The 14938-nt window shown below is 41.0% G+C and overlaps 1 protein-coding gene across 1 annotated transcript in view; it reads right to left on the bottom strand.

The window, feature by feature from the left end:
- ARHGAP26 (Rho GTPase activating protein 26) overlaps positions 1-14938 on the bottom strand; it is a 692304-nt gene that overhangs the window by 319549 nt on the left and 357817 nt on the right. The gene's annotated exons all lie outside the window — the stretch shown is intronic.

Here is a 14938-nt window from a genome sequence, read left to right as displayed (position 1 = left end):
ATGGCACCTGACAACAACAACATAGTACAGGTTGTATATGCATGTGTGAGAAACCATGAACCATTTGATACACAAATGACTGACATTTGGAAGTCACTGAGCTAACATGCCCCAGACCAGGCACCATATGCAACGTGACTGACAAAAGCAAGATGGAAGGGTGCCAGTTGGACGTCCTATTCCAAAACAGTCATCCTCAATTCCTTGCTGTCTCTCTATACACTCCACATCTAACCTATCAGTTACATCAGTTTGAACTTGAAATTATATCCAGAATCCAAACGTGTTTCTCCATTTCTATTGCTAATACCTTGGTCTAAGCCATCATCAACATTTGCCTGGGCAGTATCAATACCTTATTAATTTTCTTTGTATCCCCACTGAGCAGCCAGAGTCACTTTTTTACAATCCACATCAGCTCATGTCACTAGCCTACTTGTCACTCCAGTAACTTTTCATAATGCGCACCACACAATCTTACTGCCTTCTGACCATGGCCTCAGCTGGTCCAGTCCTGGCCTGTCTGGTCACTCTCCCCCTGACCTCCTCCAGTCAAGTCACAACAGCCTATCCTGCAGGTTCTACAACACAGCTAGTTCATTCCGTGCGTCTTTCTACCTGCTGCTCCGTCCGCCAGCAATGCTTGTCCTCCAGCTCTTCTCCCTTTGCCCAGGTTTCTGCACTATTCCCTTACTCTTATTTCTTCATAGCACTTATTACCACCAAAAAGTGAATCTTTGTTGGTGTTTTGTTTTTTTTACCAGTTTCTCTTAGTATCATAAGCTCCATGAGAGCAGTGACTTTATTTGCCTTGCTCAACCCTGTAGTTTCAATAAATTTTTCCTAAAGGAAGGCACAAATACAAATACGTTCACCAGGAACCCAAAGGTAAAGTGTTCACCCCACACACCAGAAGCCTCAAGGCTGAGTACATTGGTAATTTACGTTCAGGCGCCCTGTGATATGGAGCACACAAAAACTAGAATTGACAAGGCTCTCAATTCATTACTGATCTCTAAGCATGAATGTACAGCGGATCCGAATTTTATTCCCTGGGTCACTAGCTACATAGGCATCAATCTCATTTTTCATGGTTTCTGGGGGCTAACATAGAAGAAAATAAGCTGAGAGGGATATACAGTAAAGCAAGTAAAACAGGCAGCAGGAAAAGAAATGAAAGCTCTGCCTGGCCTCAAATAAACCTTCCAGTTCTCTGTCTGAGTCAGGCGAGGTGGTAAGACAGCTGTAAATAGTGTTGTAAATCTTGACAAGACACAGGCAGCAAAAGCGGCAGAATCTGGATTCTCACATGTCCCAGCAGAGGTCTACAGACCAGTCTTGTGGGGAGTGGTGTTTCTTTGTGGGGTTTTATATCTGCATGCTCTCAGTCCACCTTAAAATTCCAAATTAGGGCATTTCGGAAAGAGCAAGACTCCATGCAACCAGCTTAATCAGGACCATTTGTCTCCTACACGGAATCTGGACATCATGAGAGTGAGTTATACTTCAGTGGCCTTAATTTCTCTCTGCCTGATGCCTGGGAGGTGGTGCACTGATTAAAAAAAAACAGAAAAAATAATCACCAGCTTTCTGAAGGTGCAAGCGCTTCAAGCAGAGATCTGACTGCTTGCCTTTATTGCCCCTTTCTTCTGCCTTAACTTGCCCTAGTACAGTTTAGAGGTTTTGGGGTGGGTCACAACTAAGTCAGCAGAGGGCAGGGATTCAGAATCATAAGCCCCAGATTTGAGCAACGGTACTGAACATACTGGTCTTTGAGATGGGAATTTCTCTCTACCCTGATAGATTACTCTTATCTGTAAGAGGGGGGTTCCGGGAAAATTAATTATATGACAACACTCTGCGAAACTTTAAATGAACGAATGTATGTATGCCCTCTTTTATGTAAACAGGCTCTGATTTTGCATAATTATGATTTTATTAATAACAACAATAACAGAAGACAGCATTAATGATTGTATAGTGTGTCAAACACAGGTGAGCTAAAGATTTTCATTCTAATGCCATTTAATCTTTCCAAAAACCCAGTAACATAGGTATTAAAGCTATATCCATCCTACAGATGAAGAAACTGAGACCTGTAGAAATTAAGTACATTCCTAAGGTGAGGCTGGAATTTCAACCATGAGTACAATGCTCCAGAGCCTAAACTGAACCAGTATGCAACACTGTGAGCAATAGTACTTTATAAAACCAAAAAAATCAACCTACTGACCTTGAGTCAATTTCTTTCCCTAGTGACCCTCTAGGACAGCGCCGAACCGCCCCACAGGGTTTCCAAGGCTGTAAACTTCTACAGGAGAATGTCATATCTTTTTCCGACTGAGCAGCTGGTGGGTTCAGGCTTCCAACTCGTTGTTTAGTATCTGGGAACTTAAGCACTACACCACTAGGGTTCCTTATACTACTTGATAACATCTGCTACACCTTACATGGAATTTCTGAGTGGTATAAATGGTGAATGCAACCAGCTGACAACTGAAAGGGTGGAGGTTTGAGTCTACCCGAAGAATCTCAGTAGAAAAGTCAGGTGATCTACTTCCAAAAATTGAGCCACTGAAAACCCTATAGTACACAGTTCTACTATGACACACATAGGGACACCATGAGCCAGAGTCAGTTTGACAGCAACCGGTAAACCTTATATGCAAATGCCAAGTTGCATAAACTAAAAACTGGTCAAAATGAAGCCTCAGTCTTCTCATCAATAACACTACTTCATAGGGTTCTTTTGAGCATCAAATAACAGAATATGTGTCAAATACTAAGCTCATGGACACAGTATGTGCTTAATAAACATTCACCACACTTATTGATATTATAGTTAACCTGGTGTGGCACTGTAGGATATGCACAGGACTGCTAACCACAAGGTCGGTGGTTCAAACCCACCAGCTGTTCCCCAGAAACACTATACAGGGTCACTATAACTCAATAACACAAGTAACAACAACAAGAGAGTTACCATGGCAAGCTTCTGCACTGGGTGGCAGTGGGGGAAAGCTTTCAGTCTCGGCCTCAGCAACTCCTTGCACTAGGTCTTAATACATTAAAGACACAGCCAAGGATCTGCTTGCTGTGGTTTGGCTACAGCCCAAACTGGGATGCCAAGGGGTGGATCACACCTGCCAAGGTGGCAGCCTTCTGTCAATACAGCACCCACGCCACAGAGAGAAAGAGGGATATTAGGTCAAAGCTAAGTCACGCACTGGCTGCATCTGTCAGTCTAAAGCTGGCTGAGAGAGAAGGTGGATTTATCAAATGTCTTTTAAGACAAGTGGTAAGACTTCTAATTGTCTAAGCGAGTCTAAGAAGCACATCACCAGTCATCTCCTCAGGGGATAGGGCCTCACCACACAAAAACGGCAAGGAACCCATCAGAAGGTAGTTCCTTTTTGTTCCTCTTTATCTCCAAACCCCAGACCCCCACCCTACTTTCCAAAGACTATTCTCACACTGGACTGTTATGGCTCAACTAAATATAATCTGAGCTCAATGCAGGTCACAGCAGCTCCGTTAACATACAGCTCATAATGAAAAGTGAGGTGCAGAAATCAGAACCCAGGGCGAGCTAGAATTATAGCTCGCTTGACTGTGGCTCAGAAACCTGAACAGAAAGCGAGAGGGGTTGGTAGAGAAAGAAAGATGACTGGGAGGAGTGGGGATGGGGGAACTGGAAGGAACACAGGTGAGGGAGGGAGGGTGCACCGCTCTTCTGTCTTCTGTCAGCTAGGCCTGGCAGGCGTGGTCGGAAAGCTGGAGGGGAAGGTGCACTCAGCTGACTGCCTCGTGGGCCAGGGCACAGGAGGCCAGGCTGTGATGTCCATTAATGCCTTCTATCCTTCTCAGGTTTAAAAGGGGAAATGTTCTATTTATAAGCCACCATCCAGTGGAGATCTGGCAGCCACTGCACAGCTCTGATCCCAAAGGGATCCTGGTTACCACTGTTAAGAGTTCCAACAGCAAAAGGCCAAAGGTGACTGGAAGCAAAAAGAGGGACCCAAAAAAAAATCCTCTTTTGTGCCATCTGCTCCTTTCATGAGAACTTCGATGAAGGATGAAGGCTTTGCCTTTCAAAAATAGAGGACCATGCATTCCCATGAAGCCCTTCCCCTGTGATCTTCAAGAATAAATCTCTTTTTCTGATTTATAGATAAAGCAAGGCTGAGGCGCAGAGATGAAGGGAATGCAGACATCAGAAGTAGGGCAATGGGCAAATAAAGCAGTAGTAATGATGTTCCTCCCCAGCTCCTCTACTGGTCTTCCATCTTGTCCTGATAAACACAACAGGCTCAATAAAACACCATCTGGAAGTCTGATGGGAATGACAGCCTGAAGAAGGATGAGTGTCTACAGCAGCAACAAAATGTAAAGCGGCTTTTGCTTTGTTACCAAATCCCTTTAGGAGAGTAGTGGGTCATGTGAAGGTTCTGGACCTGGTAAGGCCAAAGGCCAGTATTGAAATATGTGACTCAGGACCTCCCCCCATCAAGGAAAGGGAGGAAGCAGCACGTTGCCACCAGTATATGCACAGGAGTTTGAGGAACTATGAATGGGTCTCATCCGGGGCTCACTAAGAAGGAATGTATGGAAGGGCAGTAAAGAGGAAGACGGGTTAGATACTGCATGCGTATGATGAAATCCAACCAATCCCAGTCAGTTGGCCACATTACAATAAAGGTAGTATATCAGAGCAAAGATTTTATACGTTGTTAAGAGTGATGTTAAGAAGTGACCTTGGCAATCATATCAACTCAGATTTGATGCTCAGTTCTACTACTTCTCAACTGTACCTGACAAGCTGTTTGACCTCTTTAAGCCTTAGTCAGAGCTACTATAAACCTGGTTGTTGAGAGCAATGTCAATCATTCATGTACCGCTTTCATGTTTCCTGACAGAACCTACTATCATCTTTAAATAGACTAATTTAAAAAAAAAAATGTATCCTTTGTATTAAGCCAAGGGTTAACAAACTACAGTGAATCAAGTCAACCTGGTGCTGATTTTTGTAAATAAAGTCATATAAGAAAACAGCTATGCCCTTTTATTTTCCAATTGTCTATGGTTGCTTTCAGGGTCTTGGTGTGGCATTGCAGGATCAGCACTGAACTACTAACCACAAGGTCAGTGGTTCAAGCCCACCAACTGCTCCTTGGAAACCCAACAGAGGATCGCTATGCATCAGAACTGACTCTATGGCACTTATCAATGCACAGCATGGTTGCTATCACACTACAAGGCAGGGTTGAACAATCCCTCAAAGATGAAAACTTACTATCTGGGTATTTAAAGAACAAGTCTAACACTGTGCACTAAGCAATTACATGGATAAAATCCAGGGGTTTATGTGTGTTTTTATGTATTTCCCCCCAAAATATATGAGGGAGATTCAGAAAAATCATGGAAAAATTCCATTTTCCCATACATTATAATATACAAAGATATAGATAGATAGATAGATAGATAGATAGATAGATAGATAGATAGATAGATAGATAGATAGATAGATATGCTGTTGAGTCAGTTTCTACTCAGAGTGACCCTGTATAGAGTTACTGAGGAGTGGCTGGTGAGCTTGAACTATCAACCTTATGTTCAAACCAACTTTGCAGTCCAGCGCATTAACCCACAGCGCCACACCAGGTCTCTCTCTCTCTCTCTCTCTCTCTGTATATGTATGTATGTATATATATCTCCTATGGTGCCACACACTGTGTTCTATGGTGCCACATCCATATATATAGATGGAGTCCGGGTGTGGCTCTGTGGGTTAATGCACTGGACTGCAAAGTCAGTTTAAACTGCAGGGTTGCTATAGGTCAGAACTGACTCGATGGCACTTAATAACATATATATGAAGTCCTAGTGTGACAGTATGGGATACAGCACTGGACTAAAAGGTTGGTTTGAATCACAAAGTCAGTGGTTCAAACTCACCAGCCACTCCTTGGAAACCATATATAGGGTCGCTATGAGTTGGAAATGACTTGACACTTAATAGCAACATACACATGTTTGTGTGGGTGTGTGTACGTTGTAATTTAAAATGTTGGTGTACTATGAAAAATAATGTTAGGTGCCATCAGTGCTGTACATACCCCACTTTAAAATGTCGTCATGAAGATTAAATGAAACAATACATGTAAGGCACCAAAATAGCAGGAGTGGTGGCTGCCACCCTTCATTCACATCACTGCTCCCTTCAGGGATACTTGTGTCAACCCAATCATCTTTTCCTGTCTCATGTTGCTGTTGTTACGTGCCGCTGAGTCAATTCCAATTCATATTGACCCAGTTTACAAGGAGTGGCTGGTGAATTTGAACTACTGATCTTGCAGTTTGAACCAACCTGGGGTCAAGTGCTTATCCTACAGTGCACCATGAGGGACTAACTGGTTTGCACACGATAATAAGAAAACTAAAACGCCACACCAAATGCACTGCTATTAAGTCAATTTCAACTCACAGTGACCCTATAGGACAAAGTACATCTGCTCTAAATGTTTCCAAGATTATAAACCTTTATGGTAGCAAAGAACCTCATCTTTCTCCCAAAGGGCAGTTGGTGGGTTTATACTGTCGACCTTGTGGTTAGCAGTCCAAGATTAACACAGAGCTACTATGGCTCTCAGAAGGATAATAATGAACAATAATTACATATTTACTAATATGCCAGAAACTGTTGTTGTTGTTAAATACTGTTGAGTCAGCTGCAACTCATAGCGACTTTATGCATATTAGAATGAACAATTGCCCTGGACTGTGCCATGTCCACAGCTGTTGTAATGCTTGAGCCGATTACTGCTGCCACAGCGCCAATCCATCTCATTGGCAGTCTTCCTCTTCTTCTCTGACCCTCCTCCACTTTGCCAAGCCTGATGTCCTTCTCAAGGAACTAGTCCCTCCTGATGATATGTGCAAAGTATGAGAGATGAAGTCTGATCATCCTGGTTTCTAATGAGTATTCTGGCTGTACTTATTCCAACACAGGTTTGTTTGTTCTTGTGGTAGTCCATGGTACTTTTAATATTCTTCTCCAACACCATAACTCAAACGCATTGATTCTTCTACAGGCTTCCTTAGTCACAGTCCAACTTTCAAATGAATATACACAGTTATTGAAAATACCATGGCTTGGGTCAGGCACACCTTATTCCTTCAATAGTGCAAGATGAGGGTTGAATTTTTCTTCAGTTCTTTCAGCTTCAGAAATGCTAAGTATGTTCTTTCAGTTTTGATTTTCTAAATTAAGGTCTTTGAACATTGCCTTACAATATTTGACTCTCTTTTCGGGCTGTCATTTGAAATTTTCTGTTCAGTTCTTTTACCTCCTCATGTCTTCCATATTCTTTACCATCTCTACACTGGAGAGCAAGTTTTCCAGTGTCTTTTGACATTAATTTTGGTCTTTTCCTTCTTTCTTGTCTTCTTAATGATCTTTTTCTTTCTTCCTGTATGATGTTCTTGATGTCATCCCACAAGTCTTCCAGTCCTTGGTCATTACTGTTTAATACATTAACTCTGTTCTTGCGATGATCTCTAAAGTCAGGCAGGATATATTGAAGATTCTATTTTGGCACCCATCGACTTGTTTTAATTTTCTTCAGCTTCAGCCTGAACTTACATATGAGCAATTGATGGTCTGTTACACAGTCTGCCCCTGGCTTTGCTTTGGGTGATGATATGGAGCTTTTCCACCATCTATACTAACGGAAAAAATCCAAGGTGCACTGAAGGCATTGGCAAAGCATAAGGCTTCAGAAATTGAAGGAATACAAATTGAAACCTTTTAAAAAATTGATGCAGCACTGGAAGTACTCACCCACCTATGCCAAGAAAGTTGGAATACAGCTACCTGGCTAACTGACTAGAAGAGATCCATATCTGTGCACATTCCAAAGAGAGGTGACATAACTGAATATGGAAATCATCAGATAATAATATTAACCTCATAGCCACAGAGGGCTAGAGCTGAGAGTGAAGCATCCAGCTGATATGAAGTGAGGGGAGATGCACAAGAACACCCAAACTTGCAGACTGTACCCTTTTGACCTAGCCTCAATGGCTTGATAATCAGAACTCAACTAGAGGAAGATTTTAAAAAAAAAAAATTTTTTTTTTTTTTTTGGCTACAATTTGATGAACCTAACCTACACTCATGGAGGTAGTAACTCTAAATAACAAAAGAGAGGGAAGGCGTCTTCACATCAAGTATCAACGCTATCACCTCTTTCCACAGGGTAGATAGGGACAGGCAAGTTAGACATTGGCTACCTAAAATGAGGGGGTGATAAAGGCACGAAGTGACTGGCTTACAAGGTTTCAAGAGGGAGTTTAGTTAAGAGTATGGGGGTAAATAAAGAGTCCCCACTGAATAGTTTTCATCTTGTCTAGATGGGTCTGGTGAAAAGAGATGAGGATAGTGAATAATTGTTATCATGACTAATTGTGACTATCACAATTGTAAAGGTAGAAGTTTTGTAACAAAAACAAGGGAGTGGTTAATCTTACAGTCCAGAAGCAGAGGACCCTAGGGCCATCAAGGGAGAAGAGCACAATCACAATGTGGGGCCTTATCCAGAGAAGCAGCAGCACAAGAGACGGAGGCAGAGATGGAGTCATGGAGCGGGGGAGCAACTGAGGACTCTAGATTCATGGGAAGAGAGGGACTAAGAGCTGGTGGGCACAAGACAGACTTGCAGAACGTGCCCTTTGGAGGTGTAAATTATTATATATGCCTGAGTGATTTTTGTTTTGTTTTGTTTTTTTAAACTAACATGAATAGAGAGAAATACTGTTAACTGATGGTACATGGAGGGGATTATAATCATTGTAATGAAACAGGTATATGATTTGTTGAATGTAAAACTGATGATCTGCCCTGTAAACTTTCATTCAATCCACAATAAAAACCTTAAAAAACAATAATAATATTAATCTCACATGTAAGTAAGATTTTGTTGAAGATGATTTAAAAAATGGCTGCAACTTTACATTGACAGGGAACTGCTAAAGGTTCAAGCTGGATTCAGACGAGGACATGGAATGAGGGATATTATTGCTTAAGTCAGGTGAATCTTGGATGGAAGCAGAGAATACCAGACAGATGTTTACCTATGCTTTACTGACGTAGCAAAGGCTTTCAATTGTGTGGATCATGACAAGCTATGGGCAACACTGTGAAGTATGAGTATTCTAGAACACTTAATCATGTTCATGAGGAACTTGTACATAGACCAAGAGGCAGTTGTTTTTTCCCCCATACTTATTCAATTTGTATGCTAGCGCATAATTCCAAGAAGCTGGGTTCTATGAAGAAAAACGTGGCATCAGAAATGGAGGAAGACTCATTAACAACCTTCGATATGTACACGATACAACCTTGCTTGCTGAAAGTGAAGAGGACTTAAAACTTGCTGATGAAGATCAAAGACAGTCTTTGGTATGGAATGCATCTTAATGTAAAGAAAACAAAAATTCTCACCTCTGGACCTATAAATAACATCAATATAAATGGAGAAATGAAGCTGTTGTCAACACTCATGGGAGCAGAAATCAAGCGATGTATTGCATTAGGCAAATCAGCTGCACAAGGTCTCTTTAAAGTATTCAAGAGCAAAGATGTCAGTTTGAAGACTAAGGTGTGCCTGATCCAAGACATGGTATTTCCAATATGCTCATATGCATGTGAAAGTTGAACAATGTTTGGTTCTGTTGTGCATAAGGTTACTATGAATCAGTACCACTTAAGGGCACCTAACAACAACAACTTCCCACAGATGTAGTCAATTTGATTTCTGTTTATAGCATCTGGTGAGGTCCATGTGTACGTCATCTTTTATTTTGTATAAAAAAGGTATTTTTAATAGAAAAGTCTTGCAAATTAGTCTTACAAAATTCTATCATGGTATCTCCAGCATTGTTTCTATCACCAAGGCCTTATTTTCTAACTACTGATCCTCCCTCTGTGTTTCCAACCAGTAATTTTCTATACATCAATCACCAGTAATTTTCAATACATCTTGATTGCATGTTTAATACATTTCAGACTGGAGAAGCTGGTAGAATTTTTCAACTTCGTCATCACTTGCTTTAGTGGTTGGTGTGTAAATTTGAATAATCATAGAATGAACTGGTCTTCCTTCCATGTAGGCATATGAACATTATCCTATCACACACAGCATTATACCTCAAGATAGATCTTGAAATGTTCTTTTTGATTATGAATGCAATGTCATTCCTCTTCAATTTTTCACTCCTGGTATAGTAAGCCATGATTGTCAGATTCAAAAATTCAATTTATTAATGCCTATGATATCGATCTTTATGCATTCCATTTCATTTTTTATACCTTCCAGTTTTCCTACTTTCATATTTTGCACATTTTATATTCCAATGATTAATATATGTTTACAGCTGTTTCTCCTCATTTTGAGTTGTGTCCCATGAACAAATGAATGTCTGAAAAGCTTTAATCCATTCTTGTCACCATGGTCAACACTACTTTGAGGTGGCAGCTCTTCCCCAGTCATCTTTTGAGTGCCTTCCAACCTGAGGAGCTCACCTTCCAGCACTGTATCTTACAATATTCTGGTACTCTTCATACCATTTCAAAATTCAATATTCTGGTGCTAGTTTACAGTGTGTTCCACTGCTATTCATAAGGTTTCAGCCACTGAACCTTTAGAAGTAGCTCATCTTCCATTTTTCCCAGTCTGTCTTAGTCTGGAAGCTCTATAGGAACGTGTCCACCATGAGTGATTCTGCTGGTATTAAAAATATTGGTGGTATTGCTTCCAGATCACAGCAATACATAATTCACCACAGTACAACAAACTGACAGTCAAGTGATTGATGCAGATACTGCTGACCCTTAATACTCACCACAAATTTATGAGGTAGATATTATTATCATCTCCACTTTCTGAAAAGGAAATGAAAGCTTAGGAGCAATCTGGTACCCCTCCAAAGTTCTATAGCCAGCACTCCAGTATGCTAATCTACAATGTAGACACAGCATCTTCCATGGCAACTGTTGCTGTCTAGTCATTTCTGACTCATAGTGACCCTGTATAGGGTTTCTGAGAAGCAACTGGTGAGTCTGAACCACGGACCTTGTGGTTTAAACTGAACTTGCAGTCCAGCGCATGATCCCACAGTGCCACACCAGGATTCCATCGCAATCGCTCTTTCCAATTCACATGCAGAACCTACACTTAGAAAACTACCCAAGATATGTACAAAGATGCTGTACAAGGACGCCCAGGCCAATGTTACTCATTAAGCGCGAATCTGCAAAGGACATTAAGGTTGAATGAAAAATGGCTCAACAAATAAGGGTATAATCTAATGACAGAATATTAAACCGCCATTACAACTGATATTTACAAACAATTACCATGGCATGGCAAAATTCCTGTACATTTTGAAAAGCAGATACAAACAAGTATGAGTACAGTATGATGCCAAGTAAGTAAACAATATATATTTGTATATACATCATGAAGAAATCAGATCTTACAGAGGATTTTTATTAAATTCGGGAAAAATATATATATTTTAAATTTCTTAATATGCCACACTGAGCTCATATTACATTTATAATATGTGAAAAACCTATTTTTTAACCTATCTCTGAATGAAGTCTGTACAAATAGTGTCCAGTTTTTGCAGGTGACCACATCCTAACTCCAAGTTTTCATGGGACAATCTTTCTCCAAATACTTTGCTTTCTCTCACCTCCAGCAAGAAAGAAAAAGTGAAATGACTGCAGTGGACTCTTTAGCATTATTCAACTTTTATGAAAGGACTGGATCAGAAACAAATTGGAAGCAATAAAGGGATTGAGACTTGGTAGCAAAATGTTTCCAACCTAGATTGAGTTCCATTCTAACTCACACTCAGCTACCTTGATTTATTTTACACACCAGATTATCTCTGTAGATAGGACGGCTGTCACACCCCCACCCCCACACAAACACCCACAAAGTAACATAACTGGGCCATTTGTCTATTATCTCCCAGTGGTTGAACCTAAACAAGCTCCTCAGAAACTCAATATAGGGTTGCTATGGACCAGGAGCCAACTCGACAGCCCTTAACAACAATACATACCCATATCCTTAAGAACTCCAAGAGGTGTTAATTGAATGAAGAGCTGAAGAAAGCCCTGTGGTTTAGGAAACAAGACTCATACAGTTAAATCTAGTAAAAGGTTTGTTGTTGTTGTTGTTGTTGTTGTTAGGTGCCATCGAGTTGGTACCAACTCAAAGCGACTTTATGCACAGCAGAACGAAACACTGCCCAATCCTGGGCCAACCTCACTACTGTTGCCATACTTGAGTACATCGACGCTGCCACTTGGCGAATCCATCTTGTTGGGGGTCTTCCTCTTTTTCTCTGACCCTCTAAAGTTACTATACTTATCATGTTTGGTAAGGTGACTGGTCCCTCCTGACAATATGTCCAAAGTATGACCAGTATGACTGGTCCCTTCAGACAATATGTCCGAAGTATGAGACGAAGTTTCGCCATCTAGGCCTCCAAGGAGCACTCTGGCTGCACTTCTTCCAAAATGTATCTTTTGGCAGCCCATTTGCCTTTCCATATTCTCCTCCAACACCATAACTCAAAAGCATCAATTCTTCTACAGTCTTCTTTACTCACTGTCCAGCTTTCACATGCATATGAGGTTATTGAAAGTATCATGGCTTGGGTCAGGCGCACCTTAGTCCTCAAACTGACATCTTTGCTCTTCAGCACTTTAAAAAGGTCTTGTGCAGCAGATTTGCCTAATGCAATATGTCATTTGATTTCTTGACTGCTGCTTCCATGAGTGTTGATAGTTGATCCAAGAAGAATGAAGTCCATGACAACTTCAATCTTTTCTCCATTTATAAGAATGTTATTTATTGGTCCAGTGGTGAGGATTTTTGTTTTCTTTACATTGAGATGTAATCCATACCGAAGGCTATGCTCTTTGATGTTCATCAATAAATGTTTTAAGTCCTCTTCACTTTCAGCAAGCTAGGTTGTATCATCTGCATATCGCAGGTTGTTAATGAGTCTTCCTCCAATCCTGATGCCACGTTTTTCTTCATAGAACCCAGCTTCTCAGATTATTTGCTCAGCATACAGGTTGAATAAATATGGTGAAAGAATACAACCTTGTTGCACACCTTTCTTAATTTTAAAACATTCAGTGTTTCTATGTTCTGTTTGAACAACTGCCTCTTGGTCCAGGTACAGATTCCTCATGAGCAAAATTAAGTGTTCCGGAATACTCATACTTCGCAATGTTGTCCATAGCTTGTCATGATCCTCACAATTGAAAGGTAAAAGATAAAGTAAAGTAAAAGGTTGAGGTAGAAGCAAAATGAAAAGTGTTAAATATGTTATTTAAACCAGTAAACTCGTAAAATGTCATCTTGAAAGGCCAGATGTCCAGTGTAGATCTGGGTCCTACAGTGAATGGGAAGGCATGCCTGGAGCAATTTGAGCATATTCCTTTGAATATGGTCTTATTAACCTCTGGAATCCGAGTTAATACCTACGTGGAGGAAAGAGGCACTATGAAGCCAGGATTAAGAGACTGAGCCCTCTCCATCTCAATCTCTCAGGTTGCAGGTTCCCAGCAGCAGGAGTCACTATGTAAGAGCAGCATTTCTGTAAACAAGCTAATCTTTTGAGAGATAAATAAGCAGTGACATTTAAGATTTAAAACTTCAAACTTGGAAAAGACCGAATCATACTCTAAAAGCCTGCTCTTCCCTTATTCTTCTGCACCAGACCAGCCTCTCCTTCTCCACTGTATTCCCAGCTTTCTGAATGTCCCTCATGTGGGACTTCAGTAGTCTAGGTTGAGAACAGGCCACTCCCTGGCTTTTCTTCCTGCTTCTGGCCTTGACTAATTTCAAAGGCGAATGAACCAATTCTCATGGAGTCTTTGGGAGTGAATTTCACAACTCTAGACTATGGTGGGAGACCTGGTATGGCACTAAAGAATAAAGCACTGGATACAAGGTCAGCTTGAGCCACAAGGCTGGCAGTTCAAACTCACTACCTGCTCCTTGAAAACCCTATACAGTTTCACTAAGAATTGGAACCAACTCAAGAGCACTTCAAAACAAGCCAATGGTAAGGAGGGAAGATAAGTACAAGGCCTAGAGACTCAGGAGATATATATTAAGATGACAAAGGGAGCCAGAAGGGATGAATGGGAGAGGAAGGATGGGGTAGGTGGAGTTCCTGCCCTACCCACAGTCCTAGTCCTGTTGTTTGTCATAATAAAGGAGCTAAATGGAAAATATCAGCTGACTAGATTATTGGCACTGACAGTGACTCCGCAGTAAAGCAGCATTGTTGTTGTTGGTGGTGTTATTGTTGTTGTTGCTGGTGTTTGGTGTTATCACGTTGGTACTGACTCACACCGACCCTATGCACAACAGAGCAAAACACTGTCCTGCCCGGCACCAATGTCAACATCTTTGCTAAAACTGAGCCCATTGCTGCGCCACTGTGCTAATCCATCTTCTTGGGGTCTTCCACTTTTTCTTCGACCCTCCACTTTGCCAAACATGATATCCTTTTCCAGGGACTGGTCCCTCCTGATAATATGTCAAAGTATGAGAGATGAAGTCTGTCCATCCTGGCCTCCAAGGAGCATTGTGGCTGCACTTACAATGCAGATTTGTTTGTTCTTTTGGCAGTCTATGGTACTTTAAATATTCGTAACTCAAATGCATTAATTCTTCTACGATTCTTCCTTATTCACTGTCCAACCTTCACATGCATATGAGATTATTGAAAATACCATAGATTGGATCAGGCACACCTTAATCCTCAAACTGACATCTTTGCTCTTCAACACTTTTAAGAGATCTTGTGCAGCAGATTTGCCACATTTCTTCTTCTGAATCAG

Source organism: Chrysochloris asiatica, unplaced genomic scaffold, assembly GCF_000296735.1.
Source record: "Chrysochloris asiatica unplaced genomic scaffold, ChrAsi1.0 scaffold00232, whole genome shotgun sequence".
In the NCBI taxonomy this organism is placed as follows: domain Eukaryota; kingdom Metazoa; phylum Chordata; class Mammalia; order Afrosoricida; family Chrysochloridae; genus Chrysochloris; species Chrysochloris asiatica.
Note: the sequence above shows the minus strand (reverse complement) of the source record. Positions and strands in the feature narration are given on the sequence as shown.